Raw genomic sequence first — 18,455 nt, 5'->3', positions numbered from 1 at the left:
AGTTAGAGATAAAGTAATACAAATGCATAGATTAGGGAAAGGGTACAAAATAATATCCAAGTGTTTGGATATCCCAGTGAGCACAGTTGGATCAATAATCAGGAAGTGGAAGCTGCATCACACCACCCAGGCACTGCCAAGAAAAGGTCGTCCCTCAAAACCCAGCGCTCAAACAAGAAGGAGATTTGTGAGAGAAGCCAGAGAGAGGCCAACAATCACTTTGAAGGAGCTACAGAGTTCAGTGGCTGGGAGTGGAGTAATGGTGCACCAGTCAACCATATCAAGAGCTCTGCATAACACTGGCCTGTATGGGAGGGTGGCAAGAAAGAAGCCGTTACTCAAAAAGTACCATCTGAAAGCACGTCTGGAGTTTGCCAGAAAGCATGAGAGTGACCCAGCTGCGATGTGGGAAAAGGTTTTGTGGTCAGATGAGACCAAGATAGAGCTTTTTGGCCAAAACTCAAAGCGCTATGTGTGGCGCAAACCTAACACTGCTCATGCCTCAAGACACACCATCCCTACAGTGAAGTATGGTGGTGGCAGCATCATGCTGTGGGGATGCTTCTAATCAGCAGGGACTAGGCATCTTGTTAAAATTGAAGGAAGAATGGATGGAGCAAAATACAGGGAAATACTGCAAGAGAACCTGCTTCAGTCCGCTAAAAAACTGGAGCTTGGGAGGAAATTCACCTTTCAGCAGGACAATGATCCCAAGCACAAGGCCAAAGCAACATTGGAGTGGCTCAAGAACAAAAAGTTGAATTTCCTACAGTGGTCCAGTCAAAGTCCTGATCTCAATCCCATTGAGAATCTGTGGCACTATTTGAAAATTGCGGTCCACAAGCGTTGTCCAACCAACCTGAACAACCTGGAGCAAATCTGCCAAGAAGAATGGGCCAAAATCACTCCGACACTGTGTGCAAAGCTGGTACATACTTACCCCAAAAGACTTAAAGCTGCTATTGCAGCGAAAGGTGGCTCTACCAAATATTAATGTGTGGGGGTTGAATACTTATGGAAGCAAGATATTTAAGTTTTTTATTTTTCTTAAAAATATTTCCCAACATAAAACCAATGTCACCTTACAATAACTGATTTTGAGCTTCAGTGTTTTAAAATAAAATGTCAAACAGAACGAAATTTCAATGTACCATTTGTAATTCAGTAATATGAGAGAATTGGTCAGGGGTCTGAATACTTTTGCAAGGCACCGTATATTATGAACACATACAGTGCCGTGAAAAAGTATTTGCCCCGTCTGATTTTCTGCATTTTTGCATATTTTTGACACTGAATGTTATCAGATCTTTAACCAAAACCAATATTAGATAAAAGGGACCCTGAGTGAACAAATAACACAAATATTTGATACATATTTCATTTATTTATTAAAGAAAGTTATGCAACACCCAATGCCCCCTTGTGAAAAAGTAATCGCCCCCTTAAACTCAATAACTGGTTACGCAACCTTTAGCAGCAATAACTGCAACCAAACGCTTCCTGTAGTTATTGATTAGTCTCTCACAGTGCCGTGGAGGAATTCTGGCCCACTCCTCCATGCAGAACTGCTTCAACTCAGTGACATTTGTGGGTTTTCGAGCATGAACTGCTTGTTTCAGGTCTTGCCACAACATCTCAATGGGGTTTAGGTTTGGACTTTGACTAGGCCATTCCAAAACTTTAAATTTCTTGTTCTTCAACCATTCTGATGTAGACTTGCTTGTGTGTTTCAGATCATTGTCTTGCTGCATGACCCAGCTGCGCTTCAGCTTCAGCTCACGGACGGATGGCCTGACATTCTCCTGTAGAATTCTCTGATACAGAGCAGAATTCATGGTTCCTTCAATGATGGCAAGGCGTCCAGGTCCTGATGCAGCAAAGCATCCCCAAACCATGACATTACCACCACCATGCTTGACCTTTGGTATGAGGTTCTTACTTAAACTAGAAAGGAAGGGGGGAGAAAACAAAAAAACAGAAGGGAGACCACATCAAAACAAGGGCAACAACTCAGGTAAGACAACTATTAAATGTATTTATCTTAATGCTAGAAGTCTCAGAAACAAAATGTTAGAACTTGAAGCTACTGCACTAACAAGTAACTACAATGTGATAGGTGTTCCAGAAACTTGGTTATCTGAGAGTGATGGAGACGAATATAATATTAGTGGGTACACACTATATAGAAAAGCAGGACAGAAGAGGCGGAGGGGTAGCACTATACATAAGAAATAGTTTTGAAGCCCAGGTGTTAAATCTGCACAAAGAAAACAACGCTGAATCAATATGGATCAGAATAAATGGACAAAAATTCAAAAGGGCATAATAATAGGAGCATGCTATAGACCGCCAAATTCAGACGCTGAGCAAAATAAACTGTTATACAATTACATTCGAAATGCGTGTAGCAAAGGAGAAGCCATACTAATGGGGGATTTCAACTTCCCCCGTATAAAATGGGAAAACCCGACGGGGGGCACGACGGACGAAATTGAAATGGTGGAATTGACAAATGACTGCTTCCTACGCAATTTGTCAAGGCACCGACTAGAGGGGAGGCATGCCTTGATTTAGTCTTTTCAAATAATGAAGACAGAATAACTAAAACAGAGGTCAGAGAGCCATTGGCAAACTCAGACCACAACATGGTCTCATTTGAAATATTTTTTAAAACGCCAAAAGTAATGACTAAAGCTAAGGTTTATAATTTTAGAAAAGCAAACTATGAAGGTATAAAACAGAGACTAACAGAAGTAGATTGGAGTAAAATAGAGAAAACATCTACAGAAAAAGGATGGCTGTTTTTTAAAAATGTAGTACGAGAGGCGAAAAACAATTACATCCCAAAAGTAGACAAATCTAAATCTAAAACAAAATGGCCAAAATGGTTTAATAGATCAATTAAAAAAATATTCAGTGAAAAAAGGCACTTTTCAGAGCATTCAAAAGGGATCAAAAACAAAGTACACAGAAAGAGTACTTGGAACTGCAAACACAAGTCAAAAAGGAAGTTAGAAAGGCCAAGAGAGAGATAGAAATCAATATTGGTAAGGGGGCTAAAACCAATTCCAAAATATTTTTCCAATATTATAACAGCAAGAGAACATTCAAAGAGGAGGTTAAATGTCCAAGAGATACACATGGAAAAATCATAGATGAAGAAAAAAAATAGCAAATATATTAAATTATTACTTTTCACAGGTTTTTACAAAGGAGGACACGGACAACATGCCCCACATGTCGACCTGTTCCTATCCAATTTTAAATAACTTTAGCATAACAGAGGCAGAAGTGTTAAAGGGAGTAGGAGCTCTTAAAATAAACAAATCCCCTGGGCCAGATAAGATCCTCCCAATATTACTCAAAGAAATGAAAGAAGTTATTTACAAACCGCTAACCAAGAGCATGCCATAGTCTCTTGACACAGGGGTTGTACCGACAGACTGGAAAATAGCAAACGTAATACCGATCCACAAAAAGGGAGACAAAACCGAACCAGGTAACTACAGACCAATAAGACTGACTTCTATTATATGTAAACTTATGGAAATTATAATAAGATCTAAAATGGAAAATTACCTATATGGTAACAATATCCTGGGAGACAGTCAGCATGGTTTTAGGAAAGGGAGATCGTGTCTAACTAACCTACTTGACTTTTTTGAGGATGCAACATTGAAAATGGATAACTGCAAAGCATACGACATGGTTTATTTAGATTTCCAGAAAGCTTTTGACAAAATCCTGCATAAAAGATTAATTCTCAAACTGAACGCAGTAGGGATTCAAGGAAGTGCATGCACATGGATTAGGGAGTGGTTAACATGTAGAAAACAGAAAGTACTGATTAGAGGAGAAACCTCGAAATGGAGTGAGGTAACCAGTGGTGTACCACAGGGATCAGTATTAGGTCCTCTGCTATTCCTAATCAACATTAATGATTTAGATTCTGGTATAGTAAGCAAACTCGTTAAATTTACAGACGACACAAAAATAGGAGGAGTGGCAAACACTGTTGAAGCAGCAAAGGTCATTCAAAATGATCTAGACAGCATTCAGAACTGGGCAGACACATGGCAAATGAAATTTAATAGCGAAAAGTGTAAAATATTGCATGCCGGCAATAAAAATGTGCATTATAAATATCATATGGGAGATAGTGAAATTGAAGAAGGGAACTATGAAAAAGACCTAGGAGTTTATGTTGACTCAGAAATGTCTTCCTCTAGACAATGTGGGGAAGCTATAAAAAAGGCCAACAAGGATGCTCGGATATATTGTGAGGAGTGTTGAATCTAAAAAAAGGGAAGTAATGTTAAAACTGTACAATGCATTAGTAAGACCTCACCTAGAATACTGTGTTCAGTTCAGGTCACCTCGTTACAAAAAGGATATTGCTGCTCTAGAAAGAGTGCAAAGAAGAGCAACCAGAATTATCCCAGGTTTAAAAGGCATGTCGTATGCAGACAGGCTAAAAGAATTGAATCTATTCAGTCTTGAACAAAGAAGACTACGCGGCGATCTGATTCAAACATTCAAAATCCTACAAGGTATAGACAATGTCGACCCAGGGGACTTATTTGACTTGAAAAAGGAAACAAGGACCAGGGATTACAAATGGAGATTAGATAAAGGGGCAGTCAGAACAGAAAATAGGAGGCACTTTTTTACACAGAGAATTGTGAGGGTCTGGAACCAACTCCCCAGTAATGTTGTTGAAGCCGACACCCTGGGATCCTTCAAGAAGCTGCTTGATGAGATTCTGGGATCAATAAGCTACTAACAACCAAACGAGCAAGGTGGGCTGAATGGCCTCCTCTCTTTTGTAAACGTTCTTATGTCTTTTTGCAAATTACAAGCAGGATTTTACATGGGCTTTTTTCAGAAATGGCTTCCTTCTTGCCACTCTCCCATACAGGCCAGGTTTGTGGAGTACCTGAGCTATTGTTGACACATGGACAGTTTCTTCCATCTCAGCCATGGAAGGCTGTAGGTCTTTCAGAGTTGTCATTGGCCTCTTGCTGGCTTCTCTGACCAACGCCCTTCTTACCCGACTGCTCAGTTTGGGAGGACGGCCTGCTCTAAGCAGATTCTGGGTGGTGCCGTATACCTTCCACTTCTTAATGATCGACTTGACTGTGCACCAAGGGATATTCAATGCCTTTGAAATCTTTTTGTAGTCCTCCCCTGATCTGTGCCTTTCCACAACTTTATCCTGGAGTTGTTTTGAAAGCTCCCTGGTCTTCATGGTAGTATCTTTGCTTTGAATGCACTACCCAACTCTGGGACCTTACAGAGACAGGTGTATTTAATCTGAAATCATGTGAACCACTTTTATTGCACACAGATGGCCTCCATTTAACTTATTGTGTGAATTCTGAAGGCAATTGGTTGCACCTGAGCTTATTTAGGAGTGTCATAGCAAAGGGGGTGAATACTTATCTAATGAAGACTTTTCAGGTTTTTATTTTTAATTGATTTTTTTTTCACCCCCCCCCCACCCCCGATTTTTTCACACACTGAAAGTGTTGAGTAGGTTGTGTAAATCAAAGGAAAAAAAAAAACAATTTAAATGCATCAAGATTTCAGGTTATAACACAACAAACTGTGAAAACGTCCAAGGGGGGTGAATACTTACTACAGGCACTGTGTATTTATAACTATCTATCTATTTTTTTTTATTTTGTTTTTAAAAAATGTACCTTGCCGATTTTTACTGAGGTCGTCTCGGCTGCCTCAATGTACGCTACGCCCCTGAATATACAGTACATAAGAACAGAAGAAAGTTTACAAATGAGAGGAGGCCATTCAGCCCATCTTGCTTGTTTGGTTGTTAGTAGCTTATTGCTATCCCAGAATCTCATCAAGCAGCTTCCTGAAGGATCCCAGGGTGTCAGTTTCAACAACATTACTGGGGAGTTGGTTCCATACCCTCAATTCTCTGTGTAAAAAAGTGCCTCCTATTTTCTGTTCTGAATGCCCCTTTATCTAATCTCCATTTGTGACCCTTGGTCCTTGTTTCTTTTTTCAGGTAAAAAAAAGTCCCCTGGGTCGACATTGTCTATACCTTTTAGGATTTTGAATGCTTGAATCAGATCATCGCATAGTCTTTGTTCAAGTCTGAATAGATTCAATTCTTTTAGCTTCTTTTACCACTTGAAGACCCCAGAGATGTACCCTACTTAGCTCAATCCAGACGGTTGTCATGCTGATGCGCTGGGGAGGCCGCACTGTGGTTGATCCCCGGAGCCTGCATCGCAGCCGTTGTGTGTGCTGATGCGCCAGGGAGGCAAAATAAGCTGATCTCAGGAGCCAGCATTACACTTCAGCCATTAACACCAGACAGAAGGATATCTACATCATCATATGGAAGGAAACGTAAATGGATGGAGACACATATGGATCACATTAGTTTACTGTAAAGCTACGTCTTAGTTGGTGCTTATCTTGGCGAGAGCCGAGTTCAAATCAGCATGAAGTTTTAACATCTACTCTTGTGTAATGGAAATCAGCCTGTCTGCATACGACATGCCTTTTAAACCCGGGATAATTCTGGTTGCTCTTCTTTGCACTCTTTCTAGAGCAGCAATATCCTTTTTGTAACGAGGTGACCAGAACTGAACACAATATTCTAGGTGAGCTCTTACTAATGCAGTGTAAAGTTTTAACATTACTTCCCTTGATTTAAATTCAACACTTCTCACAATATATCTGAGCATCTTGTTGGCCTTTTTTATAACTTCCCCACATTGTCTAGATGAAGACATTTCTGAGTCAACATAAACTCCAAGGTCTTTTTCATAGATTCCTTCTTCAATTTCAGTATCTCCCATATGATATTAATAATGCACATTTTTATTGCCTGCATGCAATACTTTACACTTTTCTCTATTAAATTTAATTTGCCATGTGTCTGCCCAGTTCTGAATGCTGTCTAGATCATTTTGAATGACCTTTGCTGCTGCAACAGTGTTTGCCACACAGTTTTGTGTCGTCTGCATATTTAACAAGTTAGCTTACTATACCAGAATCTAAATCATTAATGTAGATTAGGAATAGCAGAGGACCTAATACTGATCCCTGTGATACACCACTGGTTAACTCGCTCCATTTAGAGGTGTCTCCTCTAAACAGTACTTTCTGTTTTCTACATGTTAACCACTCCCTAATCCATGTGCATGCATTTTCTTGAATCCCTACTGCGTTCAGTTTGAGAATTAATCTTTTATGAGGGACTTTGTCAAAAGTTTTCTGGAAATCTAAATAAACCATGTCGTATGCTTTGTAATTATCCATTGTCGATGTTGCATCCTCAAAAAAATCAAGCAGGTTAGTTAGACACGACCTCCCTTTCCTAAAACCATGCTGACTGTCTCCCAGGATATTGTTACCATATAGGTAATTTTCCATTTTGGATCTTATTATAGTTTTCATAAGTTTACATATAATAGAAGTCAGGCTTATTGGTCTGTAGTTACCAGGTTCAGTTTTGTCTCCCTTTTTGTGGATCGGTATTACGTTTGCTATTTTCCAGTCTGTCGGTACAACCCCTGTGTCAAGAGACTGTTGCATGATCTTGGTTAGCGGTTTGTCAATAACTTCTTTCATTTCTTTGAGTACTATTGGGAGGATCTCATCCGGCCCAGGGGATTTGTTTATTTTAAGAGCTCCTAGTCCCTTTAACACTTCTGCCTCTGTTATGTTAAAGTTATTTAAAATTGGATAGGAACAGGTCGACATGTCGGGCATGTTGTCCGTGTCCTCCTTTGTAAAAACCTGTGTCATTTAATACAGTGGCTCTCAAAAGTATTCACCCCCCTTGGACTTTTCCACATATTATTGTGTTACAACATGGAATCAAAATGGATTTAATTAGGAGTTTTTGCCACTGATCAACACAAAAAAAGTCCATACTGTCAGTGTGAAAAATAAAATCTACAAATTGTTCTAAATTAATTACAAATATAAAACAGAAAATAATTGATTGCATAAGTATTCACCCCCTTTGCTATGACACACCTAAATAAGCGCTGGTGCAACCAATTGTCTTTAGAAGTCACATAATTAATTGAATGGAGTCCACCTGTGTGCAATTAAGGTGTTTCACATGATTTCAGATTAAATACACCTGTCTCTGGGAGGTACCACAGTTGGTTAGTACATTTCCTAACAAAAACTACATCAGGAACACGAAGGAACATTCAAAGCAAATCCAGAATAAGGTTCTTCAAAAGCAACAATCAGGGGTAGGAAATAAATATATATCCAAGGCATTGAATATCCCCTGGAGCACAGTAAAGTCCATTATTAAGAAATGGAGAGAATATGGCACAACTGTGAATCTGTCTAGAACAGGCCGTCCTCAAAAACAGAGTATCCGGACGAGAAGGGCACTAGTCAGGGAGGCCACCAAGAGGCCTATGACAACTCTAAAGGAGTTACAGTCTTCCACGGCTGAGCTGGGGGACACTGTGCATACAGCAACAATAGCCTGGGTGCTTCACAAAACTGGCCTTTATGGGAGAGTGGCAAAAAGAAAGCCATTGTTGAAAAAAAACTCACATCAAATCTTGGCTAGAGTTTGCCAGAAGGCATGTGGAGAGACTCCGAGACCAAGTGGAAGAAGATTCTATGATCTGATGAGACCAAAATAGAGCTTTTTGGCCTCAATGCTAAGCGCTATGTTTGGCGCAAGCTTAACACCGCACATCATCCTGAGAACACCATCCCTACCGTGAAGCATGGTGGTGGCAGCATCATGCTATGGGGATGCTTCTATGCGTCAGGGCCTGGAAACCGCGTGAAGATAGAGAGCAAAATGGATGCAGCAAAGTACAGAGCAATCCTGGAGGAAAACCTGCTGAAGTCTGCAAGAGACCTGGGACTTGGGAGAAGATTCATCTTCCAGCAGGACAATGACCCCAAACATACAGCCAAAGCCACACTGGAGTGGCTTAAAAACAAAAAGGTCAAAGTCCTGGAGTGGCCCAGTCAAAGCCCGGACCTCAATCCAATTGAGAATATGTGGAAAGAGTTGAAAATTGCTGTTCACCAAAGGTCCCCATCCAACTTGACGGAGCTTGAACAATTTTGCAAAGAAGAATGGGCAAAAATTGCAGTGTGCAGATGAGCAAAGCTGGTAGAGACTTATCCAAATAGACTCATGGCTGTAATTGCTGCCAAAGGTGCCTCTACCAAATATTGACTCAAGGGGGTGAATACTTGCAATCAATTATTTTCTGTTTGGTATTTGCAATTAATTTAGAACAATTTGTAGATTTTATTTTCACACTGACAGTATGGACTTTTTTTGTGTTGATCAGTGGCAAAAACTCCTAATTAAATCCATTTTGATTCCATGTTGTAACACAAAATGTGGAAAAGTCCAAGGGGGGTGAATACTTTTGAGAGCCACTGTATATTTGTTATTTTTTTTTCTTCATCTTCTATGATTTTGCCATTTGTGTCTCTTAGACATTTACCTCCTCTCTGAATGTTCTCTTGCTGTTATAATATTGGAAAAACATTTTGGAATTGGTTTTAGTCCCCTTAGCAATATTGATTTCTATCTCTCTCTTGGCCTTTCTAACTTCCTTTTTGACTTGTGTTTGCAGTTCCAAGTACTCTTTCTGTGTACTTTGTTTTCGGTCCTTTTAAACACTCTGTAAAGTGCCTTTTTTCACTGATTTTTTTTTTTAAATTGATCTATTAAACCATTTTGGCCATTTTGTTTTAGATTTAGATTTGTCTACTTTTGGGATGTAATTGTTTTACGCCTCTCGTACTATATTTTTAAAAAACAGCCATCCTTTTTCTGTAGATGTTTTCTCTATTTTACTCCAATCTACTTCTGTTAGTCTCTGTTTCATACCTTCATAGTTTGCTTTTCTAAAATTGTAAACCTTAGCTTTAGTCATTACTTTTGGGGTTTTAAAAATCACTTCAAAATGAGACCATGTTGTGGTCTGAGTTTGCCAATGGCTCTCTGACCTCTGTTTTAGTTATTCTGTCTTCGTTATTTGAAAAGACTAAATCAAGGCATGCCTCCCCTCTAGTCGGTGCCTTGACAAATTGTGTTAGGAAGCAGTCATTTGTACACTGTATCACATTAATATCATAATGTAATAGGGGCAGGAAGTACTAAACAACAGAATTATTCATTGTCGAGTTTAGGAAAGGTCATAATGTCACAATAAAAAAAAGACAATTGCAGTGTTGATGCTGGATACCTCAGCTGGGGCTTCCAGCATGTGGAATAACTTTGTGTTCTCCAGATACATTTTCAGGGGTGAGAGGGAGGGAGCCTCAAGTCGGCCCTGGACACACTGACGCAGAGAACACAGAATATTGACAAGTATAGAGTTGCATTCTCTGGAAACATTACAAAACTAATAAGAAAGAAACAACCCTCGCTATTTCAAGGGTTGAAGCCATGGCATATTCCAGTGTATTATATATAGCGACTCAGGTGCACTTAATGATGGGCAGAATCTCTTCTGATTAACCTTGAACCCGTACACTGACATGCACGTAATGCACCCTTACTGTCTGCCATGCCACTGCCGGCCTGGAACCAAAAAGGTTAGCATGTATTCCTCTCTGCCAATAACAACACAGCATACGTTCAATTCAGCGCTACACAGGACAGTGACAAACAGACTGCAGACCTTCACAGACAATACATTCACAGAGGCACCTGCCCAGAGCACACAGCGCTGCACGGAACAGACTGCAGACCTTCACAGACAATACATTCACAGAGGCACCTGCCCAGAGCACACAGCGCTGCACGGAACAGACTGCAGACCTTCACAGACAATACATTCACAGAGGCACCTGCCCAGAGCACACAGCGCTGCACGGAACAGACTGCAGACCTTCACAGAGGCACCTGCCCAGAGCACACAGCGCTGCATGGAACAGACTGCAGACCTTCACAGACAATACATTCACAGAGGCACCTGCCCAGAGCACACAACACTCCCTCGATACTGCACCCTTCCATAATTCACTGATCTGGTTAGCTCACTGTTAGGCAAGGGTGTTGTTGTAAATGGTCCTTTATTTTTGCATATAAGTCACTGTTTTCAAACATTCCTGTTTCTCTGATTTGTAAGTTAGATAACGAAATAAAGACGAAGCGCTGTGATTGCTTTTTTTACCCCAAATATATATTTAATAATACTGGATAATTATAAATTAAAATCCTCATAGAGAAAGGATATACTGACAAATTAGAGCCGAGATTAACCAAAACGCTAAATATTGTTACAGGGCAGAGATCCTGTCTCTAAGTGTTAAGGTCATGTGGCTGGCAACCATCTTGGTTCAGGAGTGGAGGTACAGACTGGAGCCAAGATAGTCACCTTTGCACAACCACATGGCCTTGATTGGAACAACTTGATAATCAGTTATGGGTTAAAGGTTTAATTGTTAACTGGGAAATGTATTAGTTGGTCAAGACACCTGTGTGCAGTTACCCCTGCATAAAAGCAAGGCAAGGAAACCCTGTTGTGGTGAGGCTAATACTCCTGAGGAAGAAAACCAGTGAAGGCTCGGCTCAGGCTGGCAAACAACAGCAAATAAAGCAGCAAGAAGTAAAAGAAAACCAGTGAAGGCAGAGCTACACAACAGCTTACACACACACACAACATGAGCAGAGCTACACAACAGCTTACACACACACACAACATGAGCAGAGCTACACAACAGCTTACACACACACAAATGAGCAGAGCTACACAACAGCTTACACACACAACATGAGCAGAGCTACGCAACAGCTTACACACACACACACCACATGAGCAGAGCTACACAACAGCTTACACACACCCAACATTAGCAGAGCTACACAACAGCTTACACACACACACACACAATAGAGCAGAGCTACACAACAGCTTACACACACACAAATGAGCAGAGCTACACAACAGCTTACACACACACACACAACATGAGCAGAGCTACGCAACAGCTTACACACACACACACACAACATGAGCAGAGCTACGCAACAGCTTACACACACACACCACATGAGCAGAGCTACACAACAGCTTACACACACACACACAACATGAGCAGAGCTACGCAACAGCTTACACACACACACACACAACATGAGCAGAGCTACGCAACAGCTTACACACACACACCACATGAGCAGAGCTACACAACAGCTTACACACACACATGAGCAGAGCTATGCAACAGCTTACACACACACAACATGAGCAGAGCTACGCAACAGCTTACACACACAACATGAGCAGAGCTACACAACAGCTTACACACACAAGCAGTCACGCAACAGCTTACACACACAACATGAGCCGAGTCACGCAACATTTTACACACACACACACACAACATGAACAGTCACGCAACAGCTTACTCACACACAACACAAGCAGTCAATCAACAGCTTACACACACACGAACAGAGCTACTCAACAGCTTACACACACACGAACAGAGCTACTCAACAGCTTACACACACACACACACAACACGAGCAGAGCTACTCAACAGCTTACACACACACACAACATGAACAAAGTCACTCAACAGCTTACACACACACGAGCAGCCACTCAACAGCTTACACACACACCATGAACAGAGTCACTCAACAGCTTACACACACAAACAACATGAACAGCCACTCAACAGCTTACACATACACACACCATGAACAGTCACTCAACAGTTTACACACACGAGCAGCCACACAACGGCTTACACACACACGAGCAGTCACTCAACAGCTTACACACACATCACGAACAGTCACTCAACAGCTTACACACACACAAACAAACAACATAACCAGTCACTCAACAGCTTACACACACACACACACACACACACACACACACACACACCCACCAGGAGCAGAGCCACTCAACAGCTTACACACACACACAAAATGAACAGTCACTCAACAGCTCACACACACACACACACACACACACAACATGAACAAAGTCACTCAACAGCTTACACACACACCATGAACAGTCATTCAACAGCTTACACACACACACCCACATGAGCAGAGTCACTCAACAGCTTACACACACACAATGAAGAGAGTCACTCAACAGCTCACACACACAAACATGAACAGTCACTCAACAGCTTACACACACACACACACACACAACACAAGCAGAGCCACTCAACAGCTTACACACACACACACCATGAACAGTCACTCAACAGCTTACACACACACACACACGAGCAGAGTCACTCAACAGCTTACACACACACAAACAACATGACCAGTCACTCAACAGCTTACACACATACACGAACAGAGCTACTCAACAGCTTACACACACACACACCACACGAGCAGAGCCACTCAACAGCTTACACACACACACACACACACACACACACACACCAGGAGCAGAGCCACTCAACAGCTTACACACACACACAAAATGAACAGTCACTCAACAGCTCACACACACACACACACACACACAACATGAACAAAGTCACTCAACAGCTTACACACACACCATGAACAGTCATTCAACAGCTTACACACACACACACACCCACATGAGCAGAGTCACTCAACAGCTTACACACACACACACAATGAAGAGAGTCACTCAACAGCTCACACACACAAACATGAACAGTCACTCAACAGCTTACACACACACAACACGAGCAGTCACTCAACAGCTTACACACACACCACAAGCAGAGCCACTCAACAGCTTACACACACACACGAGCAGAGTCACTCAACAGCTTACACACACACAAACAACATGACCAGTCACTCAACAGCTTACACACACACACGAGCAGAGTCACTCAACAGCTTACACACACACAAACAACATGACCAGTCACTCAACAGCTTACACACACACACACGAACAGAGCTACTCAACAGCTTACACACACACACACCACACGAGCAGAGCCACTCAACAGCTTACACACACACACACACACACACACACACACACACACACCAGGAGCAGAGCCACTCAACAGCTTACACACACACACAAAATGAACAGTCACTCAACAGCTCACACACACACACACACACACACAACATGAACAAAGTCACTCAACAGCTTACACACACACCATGAACAGTCATTCAACAGCTTACACACACACACACACCCACATGAGCAGAGTCACTCAACAGCTTACACACACACACACAATGAAGAGAGTCACTCAACAGCTCACACACACAAACATGAACAGTCACTCAACAGCTTACACACACACAACACGAGCAGTCACTCAACAGCTTACACACACACCACAAGCAGAGCCACTCAACAGCTTACACACACACACGAGCAGAGTCACTCAACAGCTTACACACACACAAACAACATGACCAGTCACTCAACAGCTTACACACACACACGAGCAGAGTCACTCAACAGCTTACACACACACAAACAACATGACCAGTCACTCAACAGCTTACACACACACACACGAACAGAGCTACTCAACAGCTTACACACACACACATGCACAACACGAGCAGAGCCACTCAACAGCTCACACACACACCGTGAACAGAGTCACTCAACAGCTTACACTCACACCATAAACAGAGTCACTCAACAGTTACACACTCACACTATGAACAGAGTCACTCAACAGCTTACACACACACACACACACCATGAACAGAGCCACTCAACAGCTTACACACTCACACCATGAACAGAGTCACTCAACAGCTTACACACACACACCATGAACAGAGCCACTCAACAGATTACACAGACAAACATGAACAGTCACTCAACAGCTTACACACACGCACACACACACAACACAAACAGAGTCACTCAACAGCTTACACACACACACAACATAAGCAGAGCTACGCAACAGCTTACACACACGAGCAGAGCTACGCAACAGCTTACACACACAACATGAGCAGAGCTACGCAACAGCTTACACACACACCATGAGCAGAGCTACACAACAGCTTACACACACATGAGTAGAGTCACGCAACAGCTTACACACACATGAGCTGAGTCATGCAACAACTTACACACACAACATGAACAGAGTCACTCAACATCTTACACACACAAACAGAGCTACTCAACATCTTACACACAACACGAGCAGTCACTCAACAGCTCTCACACACACACACACACACACACACACACACACACACACACACACCATGAACAGTCACTCAACAGCTTACACACACACACACAACATGAACAGAGTCACTCAACATCTTACACACACACAAACAGAGCTACTCAACATCTTACATACAAACACACAACACGAGCAGAGTCACTCAACAGCTCTCACACACACACACACCATGAACAGTCACTCAACAGCTTACACACACACACACCATGAACAGAGTCACTCAACAGCTTACACACACACACATACCCTGAACAGTCACTCAACAGCTTACGCACACACAGACACACCATGAACAGAGCCACTCAACAGCTTACACACACACACACCATGAACAGAGTCACTCAACAGCTTACACACACACACACACCATGAACAGAGTCACTCAACAGCTTACGCACACACAGACACCATGAACAGAGCCACTCAGCTTACACACACACACACACACCACATGAACAGAGTCACTCAACAGCTTACACACACACACACACACACACACACACACACCATGAACAGAGCCACTCAACAGCTTACACACAAGCTATAGATTAATGAAAAAAATGAAAAAAAATATTCAGTGTTCAGGGCACGGCTCAGTGGCTTTCATTTTCCTCCAACAATTTCTTGTAAAGATTTTACACGTCGACCCAGGCTGCAGACAGCATCCGATGACATCGTCCTTGTTAAACCGCTAGACTTGCGCTGCTTTTCCAATTCATAAAAATATTAATCAAAGAAAGAAAGAAAGAAAAAAAACCTTTACGATTTTTTTCCAGCCAAAGGGTTGACCCAGAGCATTCATAGTTTTTGGCTTATGCTCGGCAAGCAGACATTGCAATTTCTTGTTAATGCAAAATCCTTGGTAAGCAGTTTACTATAAAACAAAAAAGGAAGGCTCTGAACCTTATACGACTCTGCTAAAGCTGATTAGTATTACATTTAAACTGCTAGCTTAAATGTAATAATAATACGTTTCAAGTGTGTAAAATAAATAAATAAACAAACAAACACATTAATAAACTGAATTGAAAGATCGCTTGGACCAGATAGTTCATATCAGATGGAAATAACGTCACATTAAAATGAGCTAAACTGTTTAATTAGTCTTCTAAGTTATAGAATACATAGCACAGGGTGATATGTGTGATACAAGCTGTAAGTTATACAATACAGAGCACAGGGTGATGTGTGAGATACAAGCTGTAAGTTATACAATACAGAGCACAGGGTGATGTGTGAGATACAAGCTGTAAGTTATAGAATACATAGCGCACGGTGGAGGGTGCATACATGCACAGTGAAAGTATAGCAAAGTGTAATAAAGCACAGCGAAATCACAGCAATGTGTAATAAAGCACAGTAAAAGCACAGCAAAGTGTAATAAAGCACAGTAAAAGCATGGTTAAAGCACAGGTAAGCATCGTAAAGACCAGAGAAGTATGCATGTTAAAAAAACATGACAAACCATGACTGACCACGGTAAACACACAGCATACCCACGACTGACCACGGTAAACACACAGCATACCCACGACTGACCACGGTAAACACACAGCATACCCACGACTGACCACGGTAAACACACAGCATACCCACGACTGACCACGGTAAACACACAGCATACCCACGACTGACCACGGTAAACACACAGCATACCCACGACTGACCACGGTAAACACACAGCATACCCACGACTGACCACGGTAAACACACAGCATACCCACGACTGACCACGGTAAACACACAGCATACCCACGACTGACCACGGTAAACACACAGCATACCCACGACTGACCACGGTAAACACACAGTATACCCACGACTGACTATGGTAAATACACAGTATACCCACGACTGACCATGGTAAATACACAGTATACCCATGGAAAATTATTGGAAAGGTTTAAAATGACTCGCAAACCTCCCCTGGTAACATTTCTAATCAGAGAACAGCAAGATGCTTCCGGGTCCCAAAGAGGATGCAATCACAGGATGTCATGACAGTGTCGGGTAGAAGTAATTAATAAATCTCTTCAATGCCCTGTCTGTAACAATACGTAAAACCACTCGTGATTAAAAGTGACGGCAGCATGTTGATCTGGTTCTGTGTAGTGCTGAATACACAGCTGTTATTTACTTTTTACACAGAGAGCTACATTCTCACAGCCATTCCCTCCAATTCCAAATCTACACAATTTTCTTTTTTCAGAAAGGAGAAACACACCCGATAAACTTACCAAACCAGAAATAAACAGCTAAAGCTTTTCATTCAGGGTCTTGAATGAAGTATTCAGTTGTTCCTTATTCGTTTTTGACATGTAACTGGTGTTTTTCCCCATTCTGAAAACAATTGCATTAATGATGATGTGGGAGAATTCAGGAGAACAATCCCATTCTGTGCTACTAAAGGAAGATCCTCCTGCAGGGGCCAGCGGTGTGCTGCAGAGTGATGGGATGAGCCTTGATGAGCCATGTTTGCTTGTCCGGTCATTCACATGGGCAGGCTCACGCAGAGAATCTCTCAGAGCTGAGGAGTCGACGCAGGATCACAGCTAGAAGCTCACAAAGAGAATCCCTCGGAGCTGAGAGGAGTCGACGCAGGATCACAGCAAGACAAACGCTGGTGAGCAAAGAGCTCCCCTGCTGGGAATACCAGACATCCCAGAGGGGGGTTGGGGATTGTAGTCCTGGGAAAAGTGTTACCACTGATAAACACTTTGTCCATGAAAAGGTCTCATTAACGTGACAAATCAATTGCATTTGCTAGTTTTGCAGCATATTGTCACTGTCAGTTTACAGCCTTTGTACCACAGTGAAAATGTCAGCGCCCCGGATGAGAGGAGAATTCACTTCCAATCAGCTTTTAAAACACTCAATACGTAAGTTAACTGCCACTGATTGGTACTCAGTTGTAAATGTGAGGGAAGGACAGCTTTTCTTGTTTTGAAATCCACGCTTTAATAAATAGGTGTGTGATTTATTTGATACCTGTCGACAAATACTTCCTTAAGGTAATTACTGGGAAAATATGAGCATCAGCACAGCCCTACTAATCCATCGACTGGGGTATAATGTGTGAGCATCATGTGTGTGTACTTCCTGTCAACACTCACATACATTTAATAAACGCTACAATGTTACTATTTCTTTATGTTAAGTGATAAATCAGTATTCTTATTTTCATAAATGTTGTTTCTCATCAAAACTCTGAACAATCCATTATAAATCCTAGTGCGAAAAAAATATAAAGCATT

At 41.8% G+C, this 18,455-nt stretch overlaps 1 protein-coding gene and 1 long non-coding RNA gene across 3 annotated transcripts in view; both read right to left on the bottom strand.

Moving 5' to 3' along the window:
- The window catches only part of LOC117402041 (regulator of G-protein signaling 5), a 130,826-nt gene that overhangs the window by 62,303 nt on the left and 50,068 nt on the right, over positions 1-18,455 (bottom strand). The gene's annotated exons all lie outside the window — the stretch shown is intronic.
- On the bottom strand, positions 1,381-17,803 carry LOC131705073 (uncharacterized). The gene is made up of 3 exons (XR_009310161.1): positions 17,439-17,803; positions 10,230-10,325; positions 1,381-1,944 (listed from the first exon to the last, which is right to left on the bottom strand). It is a non-coding gene; the product is annotated as an uncharacterized LOC131705073 (long non-coding RNA).

This window comes from Acipenser ruthenus, chromosome 34 (genome assembly GCF_902713425.1).
Source record: "Acipenser ruthenus chromosome 34, fAciRut3.2 maternal haplotype, whole genome shotgun sequence".
In the NCBI taxonomy this organism is placed as follows: domain Eukaryota; kingdom Metazoa; phylum Chordata; class Actinopteri; order Acipenseriformes; family Acipenseridae; genus Acipenser; species Acipenser ruthenus.
Note: the sequence above shows the minus strand (reverse complement) of the source record. Positions and strands in the feature narration are given on the sequence as shown.